General features: G+C 39.1%; 1 long non-coding RNA gene across 1 annotated transcript in view; it reads left to right on the top strand.

Annotated features, from left to right (window-relative positions):
* The first annotated feature begins 387 nt into the window (after nt 1–387).
* The window catches only part of LOC139436666 (uncharacterized), a 59,831-nt gene continuing 32,385 nt past the window's right edge, over nt 388–27,833 (top strand). Inside the window, exon 1 of the long non-coding RNA XR_011646012.1 lies at nt 388–564. This is a non-coding gene — a long non-coding RNA (uncharacterized lncRNA). The remainder of the gene's footprint in view (nt 565–27,833) is intronic.

Raw genomic sequence — 27,833 nt, 5'->3', positions numbered from 1 at the left:
TGAAATCTGTTCTTCAAATCCCCAAACTAACAGTTTTCTGAATTTATGGTTCACAAAAGTGTTCAAGGGTTTTCAGACCACTCGCCCAGCTCCACAGAAAGTGCGGAAGGGAAAGATTTCAAAGATGTATGCAAGCGGGTCAGCCAAGGTTCACTCCTTGAGATCTTCCAGATATTTATTAGAAGTTCATGGGAGGGGATGTTCCTTTCTGTAGACACAGGATGGATTTTCCCAAACATAAAGTGCAGGTACTTTTAAGTCTGTGACTAGACTGAGATAAGCTCGTCTGCTGATGATGGGATTGTTCAAATCTAGCCTGTTTAGTTTACCCAGAGGTCACCAAGCAAAGCAGGAGGGGCAGTGGGAGGTGTGCCAGTAAGCTTTAAATCGAAGGGAATTTCCCAGGCTGGAGAGGCTACCGTCAGGTGAACCCAGAGCTATCCTGACCAATACGAAGCTGAGCTTGGGCTTCAGAGCACAGAAAATCAAGGCGCTACGCTGAGCCAAGCACCTACTTCTGCATCCAAGGGAAAAAGAGGTCCACTAGAGGATCTCCTGAAATAGGTATGTGCATCTTGAAGCAATCATGCTTGTTTCCTTTGACTTTAACCTGGCCAAGTCTGTTTAAAAAGACTCAGTAAATCAGCAAATGTTGATTGGCCATTGTGTGTTGTGTGTGGAGAGCACTAGGGCAACAAAGGGCAGCCTGATGAGGATGGTTTCCTCTTTTCACCCTTCCACCACCTATTTTGGTACATACATGTCTCTCCAAATGTATCAAGAAACTCTCTTCCATACTCTCTTGCTTGTGGATGTCGCTCAACTCAATCAGAGGAATCCAAATTTCTTGGAGGAGAATTAAAATTGTTAAAGATTCTTTTAAAAGGGAAAAAAATATTTGAAGTGCATCTTAAGTTTCACAAATAGACTCCTTTTCTCTCTTTTTAAATTGAAGTATAACATGACTACAGTGAGGTGCACCGAGTATGTGACTCAGTGGATTTTTACAACTGTATACACCCATGTAACCATCACCCAGACAGAGATATGACAACACATCTCATTCAACATCCACCCACTCCCAAGAGGTAGATTCTAACTTCTATCTCCCTAGAACTCTTTTGTCTATTCCTGAATCTCATAGGAACTACTCATTTTTGTCTGGCTTCTTTCACTTAGATTTTCTTTGAGATTTATCTGTGTTGTTTGGTGGAGCAGCAGTCTGTTCCTTTAATGCTTAAAGGAACTTATATTGCTGTACTATATAAGTGTATCACAATTATAAAATTTTCCGCAATTTATTTATCCATTCTTGTTGATGGATAGTTGAGTTTTTTCCAGTTTCTGACTATTATGAATAAAGCTTCTGTAGGCATTCTTGTAAATATTTTTGGTGGATGTAAAAATGTATTTCTCTTGGGCATATATTTAGGAAAAGTACGTATGTTTAGCATAAATAGATATCACCAAGAAGTTTTCCAAAGTGATTGTAACATTTTAAACTCCCGTCAGCAATGCATGAGAGTTCCAATTGCTCACAACTTGCTGACACTTGATTTTATTCATCTTTTACAATTTTTAGGCATTCTGGTAGGTACGCAACAGTATTTCATTCAGGTTTTAATTTGCATTATCCTGATGGCTAATGTTATTGAGCATTTTTCCATGGACTTATTGGCCATTTAGATATTCTCTTTTGTGAAGTTACTGTTCAAGTCTTTCCCTATATTTTTAAAAAATCAGTTTTTCTTTTCTTTATTGATTCATAGGAATTCTTTATATATTATGGATTTTAGTCCTTTGACCAGTTACATGTATCTTCTTCCAGTCTTTAGTTTACCTTTTCACTCTCTTATTAGTGCCTTTTGATAAGCAGAAGTCTGAAATTTAAGAAATTAAGTCTAATTCAGCAAGTCCAATACATCCAACTTACTAGTTTTTTTCTTTCATGGTTAGTGCTTGTGTCCTGTTTACCAAAAAAATCATTCTCTGTCCCAAAGTCAGGAAGATACTCTCCTTCCTTCTTTTAGAATATTAATTAACTTTCATACTTAAAGCTATTAGTCATTAAATTAATATGTAAGTATAGTAAGATGGAGGGATCAAGTTTAATTTTTTTCATATAGATATCTAATTGCTCCAACACATTTTTGTTAAAAACAAACAAACACACACCAACATCCTTTCCTCATCGAATTGTGCCTCTGTCAAAAATCAAGTGGCTCTCCATCTCTGAGTCAATCCCTGGAAATATTTCTGGAGAGAAATATTTGAAATGCAGTTTTTAATTTCCAAAATAAGCTCTTGCAGCTCATACAAGAAACAATTATATTGAAAGCCAATATTTTTGTTATAGGTTAGAACCAGGTTTTGTTGAGAAAGGAAAAGCCCTTGAAAACTCAGAGGAAATGGGTTATATGTTAGCTTAGAATTTGGAAGAGGATAGGAAGAGTCCCTGACTAACTGCCCCCTACCCCTAGAGCATTACACTTGGACTGGGGTGAGGGAGGGAGGAGAGGTGGGTGGGCGTATGTACCCAAAGACTGGGGGACTGGACCGGAAGTATACAGAGAGAGCAAAGAATTCAGATGAAGAGAGATCAGCATGAACTGAGCAGGGATCAGGTCTTTGATTCTAGATCACCACATAAGAGAGCACAACCCACCACCAGCCTTGAGGAACCACATGAGCCCTGTACAGTATGAGGCTTTCCCTGGTGGCTACTCACGAATCACTCACATATTTCTTATTGAACACAAATGTCAACATCCCAAACCCTAAGATCTTCTGAGAGACCCAGATAGACATCTTCCTTTACATGGGCCAGAGTCTTAGGGTAACCCTCAAGCAGCTTCTCTAGAAGTTTTAATACCAGCCAATAAGATACTGAAAAAGGGAAAAAAGGGAAAACTTTCAGCTCTTTTACTGGTGTGGGATAAGACAACAGTGACACCAACCTTGAGTAAACACATTTTAGCTTCCTGAACTTGGGGAAGAGAATCATCTCCATCATTAGGCATTTGAAACTCAATGGAGGACTGCTATGTAGCGAATATTGATCTTCAGCAGTATCTTTGCCCTACTAAATTATTCCCTGTGTCACAGAGTTGGAAGCCTAGAAACTACATTTCCCACACTCCTTTGCAGCAATGTCTGTGTTCAGATTCAGCCAATGAAAGACACGAAGGTAAGATTTAGAAGGCTGAAAAGAATAAACCCCTGTTTATTCTCCTTCTGGCTACATTAGATAGACTTGTGGAAAGACGTGAGGTTTGCATTGGCTTCCGGGGAGTGCTAGTGATTTCCCTGTCTTAGAACTGCCAGAGGCACTTCCTGATTTCCCCAAAGGCAGCAAAATTTCCCTGTGACTTTTGCTCCCCCAGTCCTTCTAATAGTTTTATAGGCACATAATTCCATGAATTAAATTCCTTCCTGCTAAAATACTAAGGGTAGTTTTCTGATTTTATGACCAAACACTGAGTGATGTAGGAGATCATTTCCTAAAATAAGTTTCTTTAAATAATAAGCCAATGCTCTCCATCATTCAACTTATAACAATTAAATTTTGTGCATATGAGGAGTCCCATCTCTTGGGTGAATGGCAGTAAATCAGCTTGTCTACTTTGAGTCATGTTGATGGAGACCATTTCTTCATCACACCCAGTTCCATTTCACCTATTCTAGTACCAAATCAGTACTCAACAAATGCTGATTGGAAAGATAGGTAGAAAGTGAGGCAGCTTGATATAGTAGAAAGGGTATGAAGTGTGGGGTCAAAAGCCCTTGAATTTACGTTTTGGCTCTGCCACTTACAAATTTTTTGATCTTAGACAAGTCATTAAACTTTCTGAGTTCCTCCACATATTAGGCATAACAAAGCTCTCTGTTTTCTCTCTCTCACAGGATTTAGTGACATAGCAAATATAAATTTCTTTAAAATTGTGAAGTGTTAAACAAATGTTATCTAATGTTATCTATTGTTATTGTTTATAAACACCTCCTTTAGAACTGGCAGAATTTCAACTGTGTTATTCAATTTCAACCTTCCCAATAATAAAAATTTTAATAGCTAGCAATTATGTTAGGCACTGTAGCAGTTTGATACAGTTATGAATTTCAAAAAGAAATATTGGATTATGTTTATAAACTGATCTTTTCCTCTGGGCATATTAGATTATATTTGATTCAGAGGTTTACTTGATTAAGTAATCAGATAAACCTTTTGTGCCAGTAGGGCATTGAGTCCCCACCCCTTAGTGGGTGGGAACTCACAGATAAAGACATGGCAAAAGACAGAGTTGGGGGGTTCTTAATGTTGGAGTTTTGATGTTGGAGTTTGATGCTGAAGTCTTAAGTTGGAGCCCAGGGAAGTAAGCACACAGAGGAAAGAGAAGCATGCCCCAGGAAGAGAGGAACCCTAGGAAAGAAACAAGCCCTGGAAAGAGAAGAACCCAGGAAGCCTGAACCCTGGAAGATGTTGGCAGCCATCTTGCTCCAATACATGGAAATAGACTTTGGTGAGGGAAGTAACTTATGCTTTATGATCTGGTATCAGTAAGTTCCTACCCCAAATAAATACTCTATAAAAACCAGCAAATTTTTGGTATTTTGCATCAGTACCCCTTTGGCTGACTATTATAGGCACTATTCTAAGTTCTTAATATATATTAATTTATTTAATTCTGATAATAGCCCCATGAGATTAGTATTATTATCCCTGCATAGCAGATAAGGAAACTGAGGAACAGCAGCGTTAAGTAATATACCTAATATCAAAGTGCTTGTAAAATTATGGAGTCAGGATTTAAACTGAGGTAGCCTTGTTACAGGTTCTGCCCTCTCAGGCTCTAACACAGGAGTTCTTAACCAGGGGTCCACAGAGCTCCATAGGGTCCATGGAAAGATTTCAGGAGTCCATGAGCTTGAATTGAAAAAAAAATCAACTTATTATTTTTATTTTCTCTGCACGCTCACTGAAATCTAGAATTTCATTCACTTATGAATGTATACAATAGCTTATAGTAGTATTCATCTCATATCACATTACAGTTGTTGCACATCATGAAAAATCACTTATGGTCATCCATACTTTGAAATTACAGTAGTTATTAGATCCAAGGCTAGATCACAAGTGATCACAGTCCTTCTGTGTACAAACTATTATGTGACATAGTTGGCCAACTACCTGGCTACACAGAATAGGTAGCAAACAGGAGATCTCCCAAACAGTGTCTTTGATCTTTTGAAGTGTAGGGGCACCATTTTGTGAGGATAGATTACAGGATCAGCACAAGTTACAGATGTTGAAAATTTCACTCCGCAGAGTTATAATCAATGTAATTATAATTAAAAATTTTAAAACCCACAAAATGTAATTTTGAATAATACTAAAATTTAATTTAAAGACATGCTGATGTTGAGCATCATAAAACTATCTGCCACTCCATTCTGAGAAGGGGTCCATGGTTTTTGCCTGACTGGCAAAGGGTCCATGGAACAAAAAAGGTTAAGAACTCCTGCTCTAATAGGAGAACAGACACATGCACTCTCTGAGAAATTAAGGAAATGGAAAAATAATGTAAAAAGAAAAGTTGGACTAGGTCAGCTCTCCTCAGCATGCTTCATTCAACAAGAAGACAAAGAGCCAGTCAAAGTCAGCTGTCAGTCCTTATTCCCCCTCATGGCATTGGCATGGATAAAGACCATGGAGAATATGCTATCAGTGGCAGCAGCTGCAGCCACCCACTTGGCAGTAAATGGGTAGGAGAAGACAATGCATGGCCTGGGCAGGACTGGGAAGCACATGATATACTCAAATCCACATGACCAGGTCTAAGCCAACTTGTGAACAAAACCCCAAGGCAAGCAGTTGGTGGCTGTGCTTGGTGAAATCATCTGCATTCTTAGTGTCGGCACATAGCCATCCTGGCTGGAAACACTGCTGGCTTGGAGAAGAGTTACCACACCCAGAATCTTACTGTCCTCGGATTCTGGGAATGCGGACCACTGACCTCACCCTGAAATCATGGCATCTGTGGCTGGAATCCTTGCTCACTTATCATCTCAGCCAACAGCGATGGCAGCTTCCTTCACACTTTCTCCTGTAACCATGTTCTTCTGCTTATTCTTCAGCTTTGTTCCTTCCTTCAGAAGAACAGTATAAGAAATGGAAACACTTTCAACTTCAAGACTTCAACTAGGGAGAAAATAACATGTTTTAAAGGCTCCTACTCTTTGGGAAAATATGTACTAAGATCCTTGCACTAACTACAATTTCAAAATAGAATGAAATCAACAAGTCTGGAGAGGAGAGTTTGGGGAAAGGATAATGAGGAATGAGTTAGGTTTTAGACATTGAGCTTTGATTAAAAAAAATTTTTTTTAAAGCGAAAGACTAGTAGCTGTGGTTCTGGATAGTTGCTTATCCAAGGTTAAAGTTTAGCAGAGATCAAGGCTGATGACTGCGGCACCATTTTTGTAGTTGAAGCATAGAAGAGGATAAATTCTCTAAAGCAAGACTGTATCTGGCAGAACCAATAAACCAAAGGGAAAGTCTAGGTAACTCTTGTCCTAACTCTCTAATCATTCTTTTACAAAAGACTTTTTTGATGTGTGTGGGGGGTGGAGAGAGATAGTGGTCAGGCAGGGATTGTATAGCAGAGGAATGATGACTCTCAATGACTTCAACTTTTCATGTTCTAATATTCCATGAATTATTTTCCCTTAGCTTTCTGGGAATTCTTTCTAAACTAAAGTTTGGGAAATTGAAGTACTTTGGAATTAAGAGTCTTTAGAAAAACACATAGAGACAGAATGTTTTACATGTATTATTCATATGTTGACCTTTGAAATTATTTTGTCCTAATCTCTCACGCAAATGTTTGTCATTTTTCAACATTTTCATTTAAAAAAATTATCTCCACTTCTATCCTACTGCATACATCTGTCAGTGGGAGGCCAAGTTGACAGGTGTGTCTGCTCTGAAGATTTGATAACAGTAAAAAATCTCAGTCCATTGGCTCAAAAATAAATGAAATGTAACATTATTGGTTTTTTTCTAAAATTCATTCTAATTTCTATTTTAAGCTTTCATTCTACTGGACCATTTAAACTAAACTTAAATCAATTTAGGGTCTCCTTCTATTCTTTCCCATGGAACATTTCTAAGTTCTGCTGAAGGTGAGAGTATAAGGATTTCCTAGACCTAAGACATTTGAATTATAACATTTGCTGAGATATAATTTATCCCATATAGGCTTTGGTTGGTGAAACCAGCCAGATGCTGCTTTTTCATCTCTTGATCCCAACCCTAGAGTCTCCCCGGGCCTAGTCCTCTTAGTTATTTCCACATCTCCTTGTAGATACCACTCTGGTACCACTGGGAATTTAATAGAGCTATGCTCAGTGCACTGAGAAACTATTCTATTACTCCCCAAGCTGCCAAGGAACTCTACAAGGCGGTCTCACACATTCTTCTGAAACACTGCATGCAGTAATCTCTTTTGTTGCCAGACCATGTTCAGGGTTGGAGAACTCAGAGGTCTTGCTGGCTCTGTGGGTTTTCCTGGGAATTGGCATACAAAACATGTGGCTCTGAGATTCTCTGGATCCATTTGGCATTTCTATCATTCTTTCTGGGAACTCAGCTTAGAGGTTATACTAGGACAGAGGACCCCTTCTCAGGGGCATACCAACATCCTTACTATTTCCCTGCCTATGGAATCTTTAACAGGGGAAGGTGGGAAATGAGAGGTAGAGAAAAACTGATTCTACTCATTTTTTTCCTCTAAATTTATTGTCATCAGTTTGGACTTCAACTTTTTAATTCAAAATTTAAGATTTGACTGAAAATGTTATTGATGATTTTTCTAACTAAATATAAATAACAGTAGGAGTAAAAATAAATATCAGGGGTTAGAAAAATAGTTCAGAGACATGACACCAAAAGCACAGTCCATTAATGAAAAAAACAACAACTCTTCTTCATTGAAAGTAATAGCTTTTGCTCCATGAAAGACACTGCTAGGAGAACAAATATACAAGTTATAGACTGGAAGAAAATATTTTCAAGTTACATATTCAACAAAGGACTAGTATCTGGAATATATATATATATAAAATAATACTCAACTGTAAGAAAACAACTAAACCGATTGAAAAAAAATGGGCATAAGAAATTTCCAGCTGACCAAGATGGTGTCATAAGACACTCCAAGGTGCCATTTCCCCCATAGGATCTATCTTCAAACAACTTGCAAAAACTGGTAGAGTCATCTTCCTTAAAACCCCAGGAAACACTTACAGAGTTGCAATAACTAGGTGAGTGTCAAATCAAGAAAATGCATCTTTAAAAATATTCCTGGCTCTCAAGGAAATCTCTGTCATATCACTAGCTGTGTATAAACTTAAGCAACAGAAATCTCAGGGACTAAATCCTAAGGTTGACACCATAAAATATTAAAATGTACAGTGTGCCACAAAAGATTATAAGACAAATAAAGAAATAGGAAATGATCACCCATCTGTAAGAAAAGATAAAAATTCAGAAGCCATTAATGAAGGAAATCAGACTTTGGACATACCATACAAAGACTTTAAATAAATGTTCCAGAGAAGGGCGGGGCAAGATAGTGGCTGAGTAAGCTTACCTGATGATCTCTCCTGCAAAGAAGTGGCTGGGCAGCGTTGGAGGTTCTCCGGGACCAGGCTGTTTCGGGATTTTTGCAGGGCAGGAAGTGTCTGGACATCGATTTGGTGGGAAGGTGCTGCAGGGAACACCTCACATTTGCTGGGTTTTCTCATCCTCCACTGCCTCATTTCTGTGTGAATTGATTTTGACTAACTACACTATCCCCTTTCTCCTACATCTTGATATCCTCCATCATCTACTGTCTCTCCTATATTCCACCTCCCTTTCTTTGATCCACAAAGTGTCTAACTCTTTATTTCTAATACCTTTGTTTTGTTTTCTGTCTGTTATCCACTCTTGAAACTACTACTTTTCTTTTCTCTTTCCCTCTCTCACGAAAATACTAGCTTTTAAATTCATACCATATTCCTCCAATATTCAGTCGACTACCTCATTATAGGTACTCTACCTACTGCTATAACTCTACGCAACTTACATGAATCTAATATCCATCCTTCCAGATCTCATATTGTTGCTCTGTTAACATTTATCACCAATACTACTTTACACTTTTTCCTTGCTTACACAATTGCCTTTCCCCGGCCCTAATACTTTCCTTTAAAGTGAACTCAACCAGCAATAAGAAATTAGAATAAGAAGAACAAAGTGACAAAGAGAAGATAAAACACTTACGCAAAAGCAACAGCTAATTAATCGCCAAGAATAGACAAAGAAGCTAAGGAACTGATTAAACCCGTCAAGATAAAATGATGACCAGACAGCAAACCAAACCAGTAATCAGGAAAACATGGCTGAATCCAATGAACAAACTAAAAATCAGGAAGGGGAGCAGAACTTCGCAGAAGAAATGAAAGATCTCAGAACACTTATCACCGACAAATTTACTGAAGTAAAGGAAGAGGTTAACAACATGAAAACAACACTTGGAGGGGAAATTGCAGACATACACAAAAAGATAACAGATATGATGGGAATGAACACCACAGTTCAAGAAATCAAAAATACACTTGCAGCAAATATCAGCAGACTAGAAGAGGCAGAGCAGAGAATTAGTGATGTGGAAGACAGTACATCGGAAATCAAATAGATAGTAGAATTGGTCAATAAAAAGATAGAAAAAATCCAGCTAGGACTTAGGGACCTGAATGATAAAGCAAAACGCTCAAACATACATATTATAGGCATTCCAGAAGGAGAAGAGAAGGGAAAGGGGTCAGAAGGAGTGTTGCAGGAAATAATGGCTGAAAACTTCCCAAATCTACTGAAAGAGACAGATGTACATATCCAAGAAGCACAGCGCACTCCAATTGTCATAAACCCCAACAGGCCCACCCCAAGACATATACTTGTCAAATTATCCAACGCTCAAGACAAAGAGAAAATTCTAAAAGCAGCAAGAGAAAAGAAAACCATCACATACAAGGGAAGCTCCATAAGATTAAGTGCTGATTACTCATCTGAAACCACGGAGGCAAGAAGGCAGTGGTATGATATAGTCAAGGTACTAAAAGAAAAAAATTTCCAACCAAGAATACTCTATCCAGCTAAACTAGCATTCAAAAATGATGGAGAGTTCAAAATATTCACAGATAAACAGAAACTGAAAGAGTATGCCAACAAGAAACCTCCCCTTCAAGAAATTCTAAACGGAGTTCTGCAGGAAGAAAGGAAAAAACAGGACAGGCAGAGTTGGAGGAGAGTGTAAGAGCAAAAAAAAGACAAAAAGAGAAGGGGGAAAAAAAAGCAAACAAAATATGACAAACACAACTCCAATCAAAATATGGCTAACACAAATAATTCCTTGAAAGTAATAACACTGAATGTCAATGGATTAAACTCACCTATCAAAAGATTCAGACTGGGACATTGGATAAGGAAATATGACCCATCTATATGCTGTCTACAAGAGACACATCTTAAACCCAGAGACTCATGGAGGTTGAAAGTGAATGGCTGGAAAACAATCATACAAGCAAACAATAACCCAAAAAAGGCAGGAGTAGCTATATTAATATCAGACAAAATAGACTTTAAATGTGAAACTATTGTGAGAGACAAAGAAGGATACTACATTTTAGTAAAAGGGAAAATCTGTCAAGAAGATCGAACAATCATAAATATTTATGCTCCTAACAGGGGCGCCTCTAAATACGTGAGGCAAATGCTGGAAAAACTAAGTGAAAGAATAGATGCATCTACAATTATAGTGGGGGATTTTAATACACCACTATCAACTCTGGACAGAACATCTCAAAAGAGAATCACTAAAGAAACAAAACATTTGAACAGTATATTAGAGGAGCTGGATCTAATAGACATATATAGATCATTACACCCAAACACAGCAGGATATACAATTTTCTTAAGTGCACTTGGATCATTCTCCAAGATAGACCATATGCCAGGCCACAAAGAAAGGCTTAATGAATTCAGAAAGATCAAAATCATACAAAATAATATCTCTGACCACATTGGAGTGAAGCTGGAAATTTGCAAGGGTCAGAGGCCCAGATTTCACACCATGATTTGGAAATTAAACAGCACACTCTTAGAAAAACAATGGGTCAAAGAGGAAATCTCAAAAAAAATCAACGACTACCTTGAAACAAATGATAATGATAACACAACATACCAAAATTTATGGGATGCAGCAAAAGCAGTACTGAGAGAAAAATTTATAGTCATAAATTCATATATCAAAAAAGAAGAAAGAGCAAAAATTGAAGAACTAACTGCACATTTGGAGGACTTAAAAAAAACAACAACAAAGTAATCCAACAGGAAGAAGAAGGAAAGAAATAACAAAGGTAAGAGCAGAACTAAATGAAATAGAAAATAAGAAAGCACTTGAAAAGATAAACAAGACCAAGAGCTGGTTTTTTTAGAAGATCAACAAAATTGACAAACCTTTAGTGAGACTAACAAAGAAAAAAAGAGAGAAGATGCAAATACACAAAATAAGAAATGAGAAAGGAGATATCACCACTGACCTCACAGAAATAAAGACTATCATAAGAGGATACTTTGAAAAACTATATTCCACCAAAAATGACAATTCAGAGGAAATGGACAAATTCCTAGAAACACATAAGCAGCCCATATTGACGAAAGAAGAAACTGATGATCTCAACAAACCAATCACAAGTAAAGAGATAGAATCAGTCATTAAAAACCTCCCAACTAAGAAGAGTCCAGGGCCAGACGGCTTCACAGGTGAATTCCACAAAACATTCTGGAAAGAATTAACACCAATCCTGCTGAAACTATTCCAAAAAATCAAAACAGAAGGAACATTGCCTAACTCCTTCTATGATGCCAACATTACCCTAGCACCAAAGCCAAACAAAGACACCACAAGAAAGGAAAATTACAGACCAATTTCTCTAATGAACCTAGACGCAAAAATACTTAACAAAATACTTGCTAATCGTATTCAACAACACATTAAATGAATTATACACCACGACCAAGTGGGATTCATTCCAGGTATGCAAGGATGGCTCAACATAAGAAAATCAATCAATGTAATACACCATATAAACAGATTGAAGGAAAAAAATCACATGATTATATCTATAGATGCAGAAAAAGCATTTGACAAAATACAGCACCCTTTCTTGATAAAAACACTCCAAAAGATTGGAATACAAGGAAATTTTTTGAACATGATAAAAAGTATATATGAAAAACCTACAGCCAACATTGTTTACAATGGAGAAATCCTAAAATCCTTCCCTCTAAAGTCAGGAACAAGACAAGGATGCCCATTGTCTCCCCTTCTATTTAATATTGTCTTAGAAGTACTTGCTCGAGAACTGAGGCAAGAACCAGATATAAAAGGCATTCAAATTGGAAAGGAAGAAGTCAAAATTTCATTATTTGCAGATGACATGATCCTATACATAGAAAACCCTGAGAGATCTACAACAAAGCTTCTAGAACTCATAAATGAGTTTAGTAAAGTCACAGGTTATAAGATCGATGCACAAAAATCAGTAGCATTTTTGTACACCAATAATGAGCAAGATCAGGAGGAAATCAAAAAACAAATACCATTTACAATAGTAAATAAAAAAATCAAATATTTAGGAATAAATTTAACTAAAGATGTAAAAAACGTATACACTGAGAACTATACAAGACTGTTCAAGGAAATCAAAGAAGACCTAAATAAATGGAAGAATATTCCTTGTTCATGGATAGGAAGACTAAATATTATTAAGATGTCTATCCTACCGAAACTGATCTACACATTCAATGCAATCCCAATAAAAATCAACACAACTTTCTTTAAGGAACTAGAAAAACTAACTATGAAATTTATTTGGAAAGGAAAGAGGCCCCGAATAGCCAAAGACATATTGAAAAAGAAAAACGAAATTGAAGGAATCACACTACCTGACTTCAAAACATACTACAAAGCTACAGTAGTGAAAACAGCATGGTATTGGCATAAGGAGAGACACACAGACCAATGGAATCAAAATGAAAGTTCTGATATAGAACCTCATATATATAGCCATATAATATTTGATAAAGCCACCAAACCCTCTCAACTGGGAGAGAATGGCCTATTCAACAAATGGTGCCTGAAGAACTGGATAGCCATATGTAGAAGAATGAAAGAGGATTACCATCTCACACCTTATACAAAGATCAACTCAAAATGGATCAAAGACCTAAATATAACAGCCAAGACCATAAAGACCTTGGAAAGCAGTGTAGGGAAACATCTACAGGACCTTGTAATAGGAAATGGCTTCATGAATATCACACCAAAAGCACAAGCAGCAAAAGAACTAATAGATAAATGGGACTTCCTCAAAATTAAAGCCTTCTGCACCTCAAAGGAGTTTGTCAAGAAAGTAAAAAGGGAACCCACACAATGGGAGAAAATATTTGGCAACCATATATCTGATAAGAGACTTATAACTTGCATATATAAAGAACTCATATATCTTGAAAATAAGAAGATAAACAGCCCATTTAAAAAATGGGAAAAAGATTTAAACAGACACTTCTTCATAGAAGAAATACAAATGGCTAAAAAGCACATGAAAAAATGCTCCAAATCTCTAGCTATCAGGGAAATGCAAATGAAAACTACAATGAGATACCATCTTACTCCCATAAGATTGGCAGCTATGAAAAAAACAGAAGAATACAAATGCCGGAGAGGATGTGAAGAAAGGGGAACACTCATCCACTGCTGGTGGGAATGCAGAAGGATCCAGCCATTCTGGAGGACAGTTTGGTGGTTTCTCAAAAAACTAACCATAGATTTGCCATATGACCCAGCAATACCACTGCTGGGTGTATACCCAGCAGAACTGAAAACAAGGACACAAACCGATATATGTACACCAATGTTCATAGCAGCATTGTTCACTATTGCCAAAAGTTGGAATCAACCCAAATGCCCATCAACAGATGAGTGGATCAATAAAATGTGGTATATACACACAATGGAATACTACTCGGCTGTAAGAACAAATACACTACAAACACACGTGATAACATGGATGAATCTTGAAAACCTTATGTTGAGTGAAGCAACCCAGGCATTGAAGGACAAATACTACATGACCTTAATGATATGAAATTAGCAAGCTGCCTCAGAGAGCTAGAAGCTAGAGACTGAAAGATAGGCTTACAGGAAATCGGGGGGTGGAGGAAGGATGTGATTCGATGTCTGCAGGGGTGGAATCTATGATGAGCTGGCGGTAAGTATGAGCACAAAGAAGAGATAAAATGGGGGCAAGGGGTTGCCTTTGGGTGGGGCTTTGAGGGTTTGAGGGGGGCTGGGGATGGGTGGATGGGTAATATTGCCCAAAAATTGGGGGGAGGGAGGAGCAACATATGAACATAGGAGAGTGTCAGGTGTTGGTTAAGAGTAAAATGCTGAGAAAATCGTGTCAAAATATAATTAGGAGGGTTACCTGTTTAGGATGCTTGGAGGGGATGATCTGATGTGGAATGGACTCCTGGGGAATGTCTGAATGCTCATTTTGCCAGGGTGGGTTGTACCATTGGGTAGAGACCCAAGTAGTGAGAGTGGGGGTGGACCCACATCCTGGGGAGGACTAATGCCATCAAATAGAGGGAACTGTATCTTTCGAGAGAAAGGGTGGCTCCCAGGGCATTAGGGCAGTTGAGCAAGGCAGGCCCTGAACACTGTTGCAAGTATCTCTGGACATGGCTCCTTGGGAAATGGAGGTTGACTGTCACTGTGGGCCCCAAGGGGAGGGGAAAATGGATGTTGAATGGATGGAACCAAGGTAAATGTGGGGGTAAGAGAGGAGTTTCATGAGAGTACCCAAGGATGGATATAAAACATGTAATATTACACCATAAACATATAGGGGACGACAGACTAATAATGTAAACCATAATGTAAAACATAGGATAACTAAAAATTTAGAAAACTGTGTATCCTAAATTATGGACCACAATGTAAGCACAAATGTCACCTTGTTTGAAAGCTATTGTCTCAGAGTCTGTACATCAGTTTAAGTAAATATGATATGAATAAGTTATAAGAATATCGCTGTGGAAGGGAAAAGGTTTTATGGTGGATGTGTGGGAGTACTGTATATTGTATATATGAATTACTGTGATCTAGTGCTCTTGTGAAGAGAAGCTCAATAATTAGGAAAAAAGAAAAGAAAAAGATAGGATGTATAATTTTTCCAAATCAATACGTATTCTATATCTAACCTTTAAACCCATTGCTATATTCCAGTTTACTAGTAAGGGATCCTGACATTATATTGGGCTTCACTTTTCAGGAAGTTTAGGATCACAGAGTGGTTCAACAATGGCAGCAGAGGAATACTGGTATAGGATGTTATTGACACGTGATATATGGTTGACAGGGAGTTACACAGGGCATATGTCCAGGGTGCATGGTAATGTTTGGATATACTCATAGTGGAAACAATTAAAAACAACAGCTGGGGGGGGGTACTGGGTTCCTGGCCGGGGGTGCTCTGTCGTGGTCCCTAGGGGAGCAGCAGCAGTCCCCCAGGTTCAACGGTAAGGACCAGGAAGGAATGAGGGTCCAACAGTGAGCCCCTGATACTAATGACTATGCTTGTGAGCCTATATGCCTGAAATAAGAACAAGGCCTAGAGCAGCACTGTGCCTAGGAGTTTCCTCCTGACAGCCTTCATGTTACTCAAATGTGGCCAGTCTCAAAGCCAAACTCAGCATGTCATGTCCCCAGTGTGGGACATGACACCCAGGGATGAGCCTCCCTGGCACCGAGGGATCACTGCCAAGTACCAACTGATGAAGCAACTAGAAAATGACCTTGAATTCAAGGTTCAACACAGACCAGCAGAGTATCCCTGTCTACATATAATAACAGGAGTTAAAAATGCTGTTTGACCTAAATTAAGGGGGAAATGGAAAGGAGAAATGAGTTTATATGGCTATGAGTCTCTAAAAAAGAGTCTGGAGGATGTCAGAAGGATTGCCGTTATGCACACCTGAGCAGAGTCTCAGAAACAGATAAAGTAGATACAACCCCAGGTATTGGTCCTTTTTGAGGGCTAAAGAGATCCACAGGTTCTATGGTCATGGCAGATGGGGTTCACTGCCATGCCAGTTGGCCCTTCTTTGGAGCTGGTGTTTCTGCATGATGGAGCTGGACACAGATGGGATCTCTTTTCACAAGGCTTTCATGCTACTTTACTGGAATTGTAGTTGGTGCTGGGGTTTAAGATATATCTAGGAGATTTGAATCTCTGGACTGACAATATGATAGCCAGGCCCTGAGCATCAACAGACTTCAACTCCTACACTCTGATTTATTGGACTTACCCCACTCAGCTAACATGGAGTTTAAGAATGTCAACCACCACACCATGGAGCCTAGAGTGCCTACAACTGAAAGCAGGAGGATTGCATCCAGTATCCATGTGGAATCTAAGCCTCCTCTTGACATAGATGTGGAATGGACGCAACCAATCCAAAGTCCACAGAGAAAATGTGGCATTGGTGTGGGAAAAGTGGCCATGGTGGCTGCTGGGTGCGGGGAATGGGAGGAAGAGATAAGATGTGGAGGCATTTTCGGGACTTGGAGTTGTCCTGGGTGGTGCTTCAGGGACAATTATCAGACATTGTAGATCCTCCCAGGGCCCACTGGATGGAATGTGGGAGAGTATGGGCTATGATGTGGACCATTGACCATGAGGTGCAGCGATGCCCAGAGATATACTTACCAAATGCAATGGATATGTCATGATGATGAGAGAGAGTGTTGCTGGGGGGGGGGGGGGGGGGAGTGGTGGGGTTGAATGGGACCTCATATTTTTTGAATGTAATATTTTTACAAAATGAATTTAAAAAATTAAAAGATAAAAAAATAAAAAATAAAAAAAAATAAATGTTCCACAATATGCTCAAGGAGATAAAGGAAAACAGAGAAAAAACTAAAGGATATCAGGAAAATGATGAATGAGCAAATTGAGAAGTTCAATAAAGAGAAATTTTTCTAAGGAACCAAAGAGAAATACTGTAGCACAATAATTGAAATGAAAAATTTCCCAGAGGTGTTTCCAATAGCAAATCAGAGCTGGCAGAAGAAAGAATCAATGAACTCAAAGACAGGGCAACTGAAGTGATTCAGGCTGAGAAGCAGAAAGAAAAAAGATTGGGAAAAAAGTGAATAGAGTCTAAAAGACCAATGGGACTCCATCAAGAGTACCAATATATGCATTATAGGACCCAGAAGCAGAATATAGAAAGGGGCAGAAAGAATAAAGAAATAGTGGGAGACCAGCTGGTGATGCATCTAGAAAAAGACCTCAAATAAAAGAAGTAAATGGTAAAGACAAATGAGTTTATATGGCTAAGAGACTTCAAAGTAAGTCAGGAGGTCATCAAAGGGGTCACAGTTACACATGTCTCAGCAGGATATCAGAGACAGCCAAAGTACATACAACCCCAAGTAGTAGTGTTCCTGAGAGCTACAGAGACACCCAGGTCCTACAGTAATGATAGATGACTCTGGAGTCCAGTGCCTTGCCAGTGGGTGCTACTTTGGAATTTGTGCTACTGAGTGTGATGCAGTTGTACTCAGATGTGACCTCTCTACACATGCCTCTTCTGCCACTTTTGCTGAACCTGTGGCTGGCACTGGGGTTGGTGTATGCTCAGGAGACTTGAATCTCTGGACTGTCCAGAGATTTAGTCCAGTTTGTTGGACTCATCCAGGTCACCTAACAGGGAGGTAAGGATGGGTAACCAACACACCAGGGAGCCAAGAGAGTCTACAACTGCAAGCAGGAGAATCCCATCCATCAGCCACGTGGGATCTAAGCCTGCTCTTGATTTAGAGGTGGAGTGGGCATCGCCATTCCAGGGTCCGCAGGATGGAGGAATAAAATATGGATTAGAGTGGACTTACTGGTATTCTACTATAGAATTATTGTGACTCTAGCAATGGAAGAAACTGTATCATTGATGTGGAGACAGTGGCCATGGGAGTTGCTGAGGGTAGGGAGAGGGAAGAAGAGGTGTGATGAGGGCATTTTTGAGGCTTGGAGTTGTCCTGAATGATATTGTGGGGACAGATGCAGGACATTATATATCCTGCCATAACCTACTGAATGGACTGAGAGAGTGTAAATTACAATGTAAACTATAATTCACACTGTATAGCAGTGCTCAAAATGTATTCTTCAAATGCAATGAATGTGCTGCACTGATGAAAGAGTTTGTTGATGTGGGAGGAGTGGGTAGGGGAGTAGAGATATATGGGAACCTCATATTTTTTAATGTAACATTTTGTGTGATCTATGTATCTTTTTTGAAAAAAGATAATAAAAAAGGGGCAAAAGAAAGAAAGAGAAATAGTGGCAGAAAACTTCCCAAATTTAATGAAAGACATGAATTCACATGTTGAGCAAGTCCAACAAACCCCAAGCATGACAAACTCAGAGGAAACAATGCCCAAAAACATAGTAGTCAAACTGTCAAATGCCAAAAACAAAGAGAGAATTCTGAAACCTGCAAAAGAAAAGCCACATGCTATGTACAAGGGAGTATGGATAAGATTAGGTGCCAATTTTTCATCAGAAACCATGGAGACAAGCAGGCAGTGGGACCAAATGTTGAAAATGCTGAAGAATTTTATGTCCAGAGAGACTACCTTTCAAGATGAGGGAGTGATTAATATTCCCAGATAAACAAAAGCTGAGGGAATTCATCACCATTAGACCTGTCCTAAAAACAATGCTAATGGGAATCTTCAGACTGAAAGGAAAAGACACCAGACAGTGGATCAAATTGGCATAAAGAAGTATAGACCTCTAGAAAGGTAACCATGGGGCAATTATAAATGCCAATATGATTGCACTGTATCTTTTGTTATGTAGCTCCACTTTTTCCTCTTACAGGACATAAACTTCAAAAAAAAGTTATGACAAATCTATGGTTTGGGACATACAATGAAGAAAGCTATAATTTGTAAGAAGTACAACAAAAAGATGGGGGAATGGAGGGGTATAGGAATAATGCATGTATATGCTATTGAAGTTAAGTTGGTATCAAATCAAACATGATTGTTATAGACTTAGGATGTTAAATTAAAGCCATAAGGTATCCACAAAGAAAATTTCTGAAGCATACATGCATAGTTGTTCATAGTAGCTCTAATCATAAATACCAAAAACTGAAACACCCAAATGTCTTTTATGGGGTGAATAGAAAAACAAACTGTGGTATAGTCATACAATGAAATGTTATTCAGCAATGAAAAAGAATGAAATACTGATACACACAGCAACGTAGACATAATGCCTCCTTCAAAGACATTATGGTGAGTGAAAGAGGCCAGTCTCAAAAGGTTATATACATTGTGATCCCATTTGCATGACATTCATGAAAAAACACAACTATCATGGCAAAGAACAGATGAAAAGAGTTTTAATGGGCAATGAAACAGTTCTGTATTTTGATTGGGTGATAATTAGAAGAATCTATGTGTTAAAATTCATGAAATTGTATATCAAAAAAGTTGGTTTTACTCTATGTTAATTTAAAAAATATACCTAAAAGAGTTGAAAGCAGGGACTCGAACAGATATCTGCACACACATGCTCACATAAGCATTATTCACAATTGCTAAAAGATGGAAGCAACCAAGTGTCCATCAACTGATGAATGGATAAACTTGTGATATATACATACAATGGAATATTATTCAGCCATAAAAAAGAAATGAAGTTCTGATACATGCAACAATATGGATGAACCTTGAAGACATCATGTTGAGTGAAATAAGCCAGGCACAAAAGAATAAATATTGTATAATCTCACATATATGAAATAATTCAATTAAACAAACTCATAGAGTCATAATTGAGAATATAGATAACCAGGGAATAGAGGTGGGGAGAGCGTGAATGGGAAGTTAAGGCTTAAAATGTACAGGATTCTAATTTGGAATGATGGAAATGTTTTGGTAATGGATGTTGGTGGTGGTAGCACAACATTGTGAACATAATTAACAGCACTGAAATGTATATCTGAATGTGGTTAAAATGGGAAATGTTAGGTTGTATATATGGTAACAGAACAAAAATTTGTTTTAAATCCATGGAACCACAGTACACAAGGGACCCTAAGTTAAACCATGTATTAACCACGTATATAGTGAATAGTTCAATTTTTAAAATGTGCTTTTATTGTTTATAACAAATGTTCCATACCAATGCAAGGTGTGGAATAGGGTGGTATATGGGAAACCTGTATTTTATGCAAGATTGTTCTATAAACCCAAAACTTCTCTCATAAAAAAATAAAATTAGAAAAAAGAATTATCAGTGGAAATATATGTCTTAATATTTTGAAATATTATCCCAGCACACTTTGATTTTCTTTATTAGTATTCCTAGGTTAGCTGTTTATAAGGAGTTGACCTTCTGAAGCACATTACCTCATTGACCTTAACTAATTGAAGAAAATGCTAAAACAAATTATTATATGGCAAGGAACTTGGCTGGGCCAAATCGGGGGTTACTAAAGTAATTTGATTGTCAGATATGCTTGATACCACTCAACCTTTTTCTTTTCCCCATCACATCCACCCCAGTCCCAAATCTATTTGCAGCAACTAATTAACAGAGGAGTAAGTTGTTGCCTGAGAAAAGAATTTGAACCATATTCTCATTGGGATTCAAAGGTACATGGATACATTTGGAAGGGTGAGGCAGTAGATGATGTGTATGGAGGGGGGGTGGGGGGAAGGTAGAGCAGAATCCTCAATGGAGAATTCACTATACGCTTCTGCCTGTGGTTGGTCCCAAGGGAAGTAGAGGTTCCTAGAACATGCAGTATGGTGTCTGCTTGTGGAATCCTACCCATTCTTTCTGCCTTGGTGGCATTTGTCCACTCCTTGAAGAACAGGAGCTGTGTGTGTAAACTGACAGGTATAGGAATAAATCTTGTAATAATTAGAGGCTCAAGAAACTGGGCTGTGGGACCTACCACACTCCCACCCAAGGTGACATAGAGGTAGTGAACTTTTTTCCCTTCTAATTTTCAAGGAACTGCGAAGCTATCCCTATCCTGTGGTGACTGATAGCACTGGTGGCCAGGGAAAATTAGCTGAACTTTGGCAGGGCAGAGCTCCCCTTGGAAGTGGTCCAGGTCAAAGGTAGGAATGTGGCTTAGGGATGTAGGGGTCTGTAAGAGACTGCAGCTGCTTTATCAGTCAAGCCAAGATAGGGTGTTTAACTCAGGGTAATGGTGGGGCTGCAGGTAGCAGAGTCCCTTGGGGTCTGAACGTGGATAATGGAGACAGTGAGGAACAATGTTCCTGGGTTGATTTGCAGATGCATGTAAATCATTCTTTGGGAAGTTCCATATCTTATGTGGGCAAATCATGCAAGGTACTATATTTATAGTTGAAGACTTGGGGTTTCCAGCATATGGGCAATAGTCATGGCATTTCATTCAACTCTATTGACTGGTAATGTTGAAGAACTTTGAAATATAAATAAAAGTGTGGATCATAAAACAGTTGAAAAACAGCTGTTATCCTTACTTTCAGCTACATATACAAATACATTGGCCAACAAAGAATGGCCTGGTAGAATAGCTATAATGTGTTTACAGTTAACTTTAAATTACTTAAGTATTAATGGATGCTTTTAAGATGCTTGAACAGTTTGTCCTCAGGCATTTTAACGTTACCCTACTCCTCAACTCCCTCTAATCTTATTTACACTGTTCATTTGCTTAGCAAATATTCTCCAGCTAATGTGATATTTGCAAGTTCCCCTGGCTTAAACAACTGTGGGGACCCAACTGTGCTCCAGGGTAAATACTAGACACCTGGAGACTGGAGGAGTGAGGCCATCTGGCCCCATGGAGGTCCCAATCTTTTGGAAGAGGTAGCAGTCCATCTGACACAGCCTGGGAAGGCACCCTGTTGAATGAGGGTGCAGCCCCTATTGGCGAGAAATAAGTCCATCCTGACCAGCCAAGAGCCTTCTAATCTGTGGCTCTCAACCCTGGCTACACACCAGAATTGCCATGGAGTATTCATATGTCTGGACCTGTGTCTGGGAGCCCTATGACAATTCTTTCTGGTCAGATGCAAACTTCCTCTTTGAGCATGCAGTCTTAGCAACCTGACATCAGCAGAGCATAGTACCATGAGGCTTGGGCCATTCTATGCCCATAAAAATATAGTAGGAAAAGGTGAGGGAATCATCAGGAGTTCTTCTCTCTTTATATCCGACTGTATATCATGAGAATTTTGGCAGGCTGGCTACTGCATAATATTTCTGTGTACAAAAAGAGGAATCTGCCTCTCAGTACTAAATGAGAAAGCATGAAATGTAAATGGGGGTCATCACAGTCAGTCTTCATTATGAAAGATGGAGGCTGGCCACTTTGAAAACCAAAAAGTTGTGCTGAAGTCATTTCCATGGATCATGGTCTCACATGGACCTATTTTTCAGAGACCATCCTTAGAAAGGAGGATTCTCCAAACCTGCTTGGTATTTGCAGTGATTCAAGAGATGGCAACTCACCAGCAGACACTCCAAAAGCACTCACCCTTTTCCATCTTACAGAAATCCCCGCAAGGATTACTAGCCCCATTTTAAGGGTGAGAAACATGAAAGGACGCTGCCTTTCAAATCTTTTGCCTCCAGGATCCACACTTAACTTTGCTCAAAGTCAGGCCACTGCAGGCGCACACACTTGATGTCCCCTCCATTTCAATTACACCATTGGGCCTTGACTCACAGTGAGATGCCACGGAGAAAGCCTTCGGGAGAATTTAGGTCAGCAGAAGGAGCTCTGTCGAGATGCTAGAGGGAACCTCAAAACTGACAGGATGGGACAAAAACTATCGGGAAATATTTCCTCTCCCCCATCTTCCAAAGAGAATTGTGCACAGACATTCTTCATCTCTTGGGCCCTCCAAGGAGGATTCTTTACATCAAGCCTGGCCCTCTCAGTCTAGATTAATGCAGAATCGGGAATTGCTGGGAGAAAATGCAAAAGGCGTGAGAGTTAAAGCTGGCAGAGGACTTGAAGGGCATTTGCATCAAGAGAGGTGAGGGAAGAGGCATGGTAGAAGAGCAAATGAAGAAAACAAAAAGTTTGCTTGTTTTCTTAAAATACATATTTCTGTGTTCTCTTATTCTTTTTGTGGCATTCAACAAATTCAAGTAAAGAACTTCAATACCTTTGGGCTGGACTGTGTTTTATCGGCTGAAACTCTGCTTTAAGACTGATCAGTTAGGGTCACAGCTTTATAAAAAGCTCTTCTAAATATCCTCCAGCTAAATAATCCATGCATTCTGTAGATTTCTGTTTTTTCTCAATAAGTTCTTTTTTTAAAATATTTTTTTAATTTTTTAATTTTTTTAAAAAGATACATAGATCACACAAAATGTTACATTAAAAAATATAAGAGGTTCCCATATACCCCACTCCCCACACCCCCCACTACTCCCACATCAACAACTCCTTTCATTAGTGTGATACATTCATTGCATTTGATGAGTACATTTTGGAGCATTGCTACACAGCATGGATTATAATTTACATTGTAGTTTACACTCTCTCCCTGTCCATTCAGTGGGTTATGGCAGGATATGTAATGTCCTGCATCTGTCCCTGCAGTATCACGCCAAACAACTCTAAGTCTAGAAAATGCCCCCATTACACACCTCTTTTTCACTTTCCCTGTCTTCAGCAACTCCCGTGGTCACTGTCTTCACATCAATGATATAATTCTTTCCATTGCTAGAGTCACAATAGTTCTATAGTAGAATACCAGTAAGTCCACTCTAATCCATATTTTATTCCTCCATCCTGAAGACCCTGGGATGGTGATGTCCACTCCACCTCTAAATCAAGAGGGGACTTAGATCCTACATGGCTAATGGATAGGATTCTCCTGCTTGCAGTTGTAGACTCTCTCATTTCCTTGGAATGGTGGTTGACCATCCTCACCTCCCTGTAGCTGACCCAGTAAGTCCAACAAACCAGAGAGTAGGTGTTGCAACTTTGCTGAGGCTTAGGGCCCAGCTGGCATATAGACGGTCCAGAGAGTCAAGATTCCTGAGCATATACCAACCCCAGCACCAACCACAGGTTCAGTAAAAGTGACAGAAGAGGCATGTGTAGAGAGGTCACATCTGAGTCCCACATCATCACAACACTCAGGAGCACAGATTCCAAAGTAGGGCCCATTGGCAAGGCACTGAACTCCAGAGCCATCTGTCATGATCATAGGACCTCGGTGTCTCTGTAGCCCTCAGGAGCACTACTACCTGGGGTTGTACCTACTTTGGATGTCTCTGAGGTCCTGCCCCAGTCAGTTCTTTACTTAGCCATCATGGAGTTCTTTATATTCACAAAGTGCAGACAGTCATTCCAGATCCCTATTTCCAAGGAGGAAGGGAGGGAGGGAGAAGAGAGAGAGTCAGAGAAGGAGGGACAGAGAGGGAGACTGAGGGGGTGGAGGGAGGAAGAGAGGGAGAAAGAGAGAGAGAGAGATAAAACTCTGTGAGATCTTGACTTGCCTTAAACCCTGAAACAAAAAAGGGGCACTTTGAACCAGGATTCTGAGAAAGAATTAAGCTGGAATTCCAAAGCATCCTTTGCATGTAATGAATTAGCTTATCTCCTGTGCATCTAGGTACCAATATTTGTGTACTGTCCTTGGGAAAATTAAGAAAGCAGTCACAAAAATCATTTTCTGGGTTCTGTAGTTCAGATGCAAAAGCTCGTTCAAAAAGTCTAGTCTAGGGAAGCGGATTTGGCTCAATGGATAGAGCATCCACTTACCACATGGGAGGTCCAGTGCAAACCCAGGGCCTTCTGGCCTGTGTGGTGAGCTGGCCCACACACAGTGCTGATGCACGAAAGGAGTGCTATGCCACACAGGGGTGCCCCCCGCATAGGTGAACCCCATGCACAAGGAATGCGCCCCATAAGGAGAGCCGCTCCACACGAAAAAAAGCTCAGCCTGCCCAGGGGTGACACTGCACACATGGAGAGCTGACACAGCAAGATGATGCAACAAAAAGAGACACAGTTTTCCAGTGCCACTAACAAGAATATAAGCAGACACAGAAGAACACACAGCGAATGGACACAGAGAACAGACAACTGGGGAGGGGGGGCGGGGGGAAGAGGAGAGAAATAAATTTTTTAAAATCTTAAAAAAAAAATGTCTAGTCTATCTCAGAGTTTCTCAAAGTAGCACTAATGATCATTTGGGCTAGGAATTCTTTGCAGTGGGGACTGTTCTGTACATGTAGGATGTTTTGCAGCATCCCTGGTCTCTTTCCACTACATGCCAGGAGCACTCACTCCAAGTCGTGACAACCAAAAATGTCTCTAGTTGAGGTGGGAGGAGTGGGGGGTGTGGGGAGTGGGGTATATGGGAATCTCTTATATTTTTTAATGTACATTTTGTGTGATCTATGTACCTTTAAAAAAAAAGATAATAAAATAAATAAATACACATTTTTAAAAAAACGTCTCTTGACATTGCCAAATGTCCCCTGAGCAACAAAATCACTGCTGGTTGAGAACCACAGACCTAGATCCTTGCAACTCAATGTACAGCAGCATGGGTATCCCCTGGGAGCCTTTTAAATTTGCAGAATCTCAGGTCCTGCAGAGTCCTTATGAATCAGAATCTGTTTTAACAGGGTTTCTATGTGATTAGTATGCAGACTAAAGTTTGAGAGGTATTCTCATCTTGAACAGAACTGCTAATTAAAGCATTATTGAGCACCTGCTATGAGAAGGACATCATTTCTGGCTTTAAGGATAAACTGATAAAAAAGATAGGTATAACCGCGGCCTCACTGACCATCCAGTCCACACTTGCTCAGCTAAACTAAATGTTTCATACAATTATTCTCACATATGTCCATACAATTGAATATGCATACAAAAATTATGTTGCAGGTTTATGTTTCTTTACATATATTGATGCCCCTACTGTATTTTGCTAGGTGAGAAAAGCATATTACAATATAGTATATACTATATAAAATGATTTCACTTTTACCAACACAATTTAAATTATATGTATATAAGAATTCTTTCACAGTATAAAAACAAGAAAAATTTAGTCTCTCTTAGGAAAAGGGATTATGGGTGTTTTTTATCTCCTTCCTTAAACTACGTTCAACTTTTTTTCTGAGTTTGTACAATGAGCACATATTATTTTATTAATGAGAAAAGACAAGGACCTTTTTTCAATTTTGCAAAAATGACCTTACCAGCTGTTCTGTTCTGCCTCACAGTCTGTTCTCACAATATGGAGATCCAAGATTCACAAAATATGCCTGCACTATTCCTCTTAGGTGTAATCGATCCATTCATGCTCCCACAGATCAGACTCTGTACTAAGTGTAAGCATGATTATACTGAGAGACACTTGTGACCTCTTAAGTTAAGGCTGGAGCTGAGGTGGAGGAGATACAGGCTGCTGGCTCACCAAACCCACTTCCTCTTCCACCTGCGTGCAGAGCTGGCTACAGTCCCCAGACTTCTTGGTAGTTCAGTTTAGTTTTGCGAGGCTTAGCCAAAGAAATGTGAGCAGGAGTGAGATGTAATACTCCAGGGCTGGCCCTTAAAAACCTCCCAGATGTGATTCCCATGCTCCTTCTCCTTGTGCTGGGCTGATGCACATGAGCCCGGTGAGACAGATGGCAGAGGCACAGCTGAAATCCCTGGACCCCTGCACACCTCTTAGAGCAGAGTGGCCTGCCAATCAGAAACATGCATTTTGGCCTTTATATGAGCTAGAAACAATAAACTTTGATCACATTTTGGCCATTATGACTTTTGGGGTTTGTTTGTTACAGAATCTTTATGTTAGGTTTTGAATCAACTACTATTGGTGTGCAGAGGAGAGAGAGGCAGGAAGTAACTAATATGTAAGCAGTAGCCTTCTCAGGGAAGACTAGTTTGAATGAGCTGAAGTACTGTTGACTTGAGTCTCATTTCTAAACTTATGGGAGACCTTCCTGGCATAGATGATATAAATGGAAAAGGCCATGTCTTTTTACACTGCCTCATAACTAACTGATGAAAAGTGAATTAAAAAGGAATATTTATTCTCTAGAAAGATGATCTCTAGCAGGAATCTGAATTAATCGGTCATAATAGCAATAGCAAGTTATGAGTAAAGGACTATCAAGCAATTCCAGCTTTCCTGACTGCTTGAATTTAATAGTCTGTTCATTTCAAATGGTATTAGTTTGAAACTTGGCACCAGGTTTTTCAGCCCAGATGTGAAAGTTTATTGTCAAAAAAAAAAAAAAAAAAAAATTAAAGAGAGGATTTAAATCATTTCAGTCATCTTTGATCTGGTTTGCAAAGCACGTGTAGTTCCAAGGAGTTCAGGTTGTTGTGGTTTAAGGGTTCTTTTATTGAAAAATTGAGCCAATAGGTAGAAGCTTCAATATGAAAAGTAAAATTCTGCAAACAGCTAATACTTTAAAAATATATATGATTTGATATACTTTCAAGAACCTTGGAAATAACAGCCAATAACAAAAGTAAAAACTGTGCATGTCCATTAATAAACTGTTTGGGTGGGCATGCTTATATTCTTTTCCTGTCTCTCCATGAAAATGAAACTTTGATGTTAATAACAAACCATGACATACAAATAATTTCTCTATTT

Source organism: Dasypus novemcinctus, chromosome 2, assembly GCF_030445035.2.
Source record: "Dasypus novemcinctus isolate mDasNov1 chromosome 2, mDasNov1.1.hap2, whole genome shotgun sequence".
In the NCBI taxonomy this organism is placed as follows: Eukaryota; Metazoa; Chordata; class Mammalia; order Cingulata; family Dasypodidae; genus Dasypus; species Dasypus novemcinctus.
Note: the sequence above shows the minus strand (reverse complement) of the source record. Positions and strands in the feature narration are given on the sequence as shown.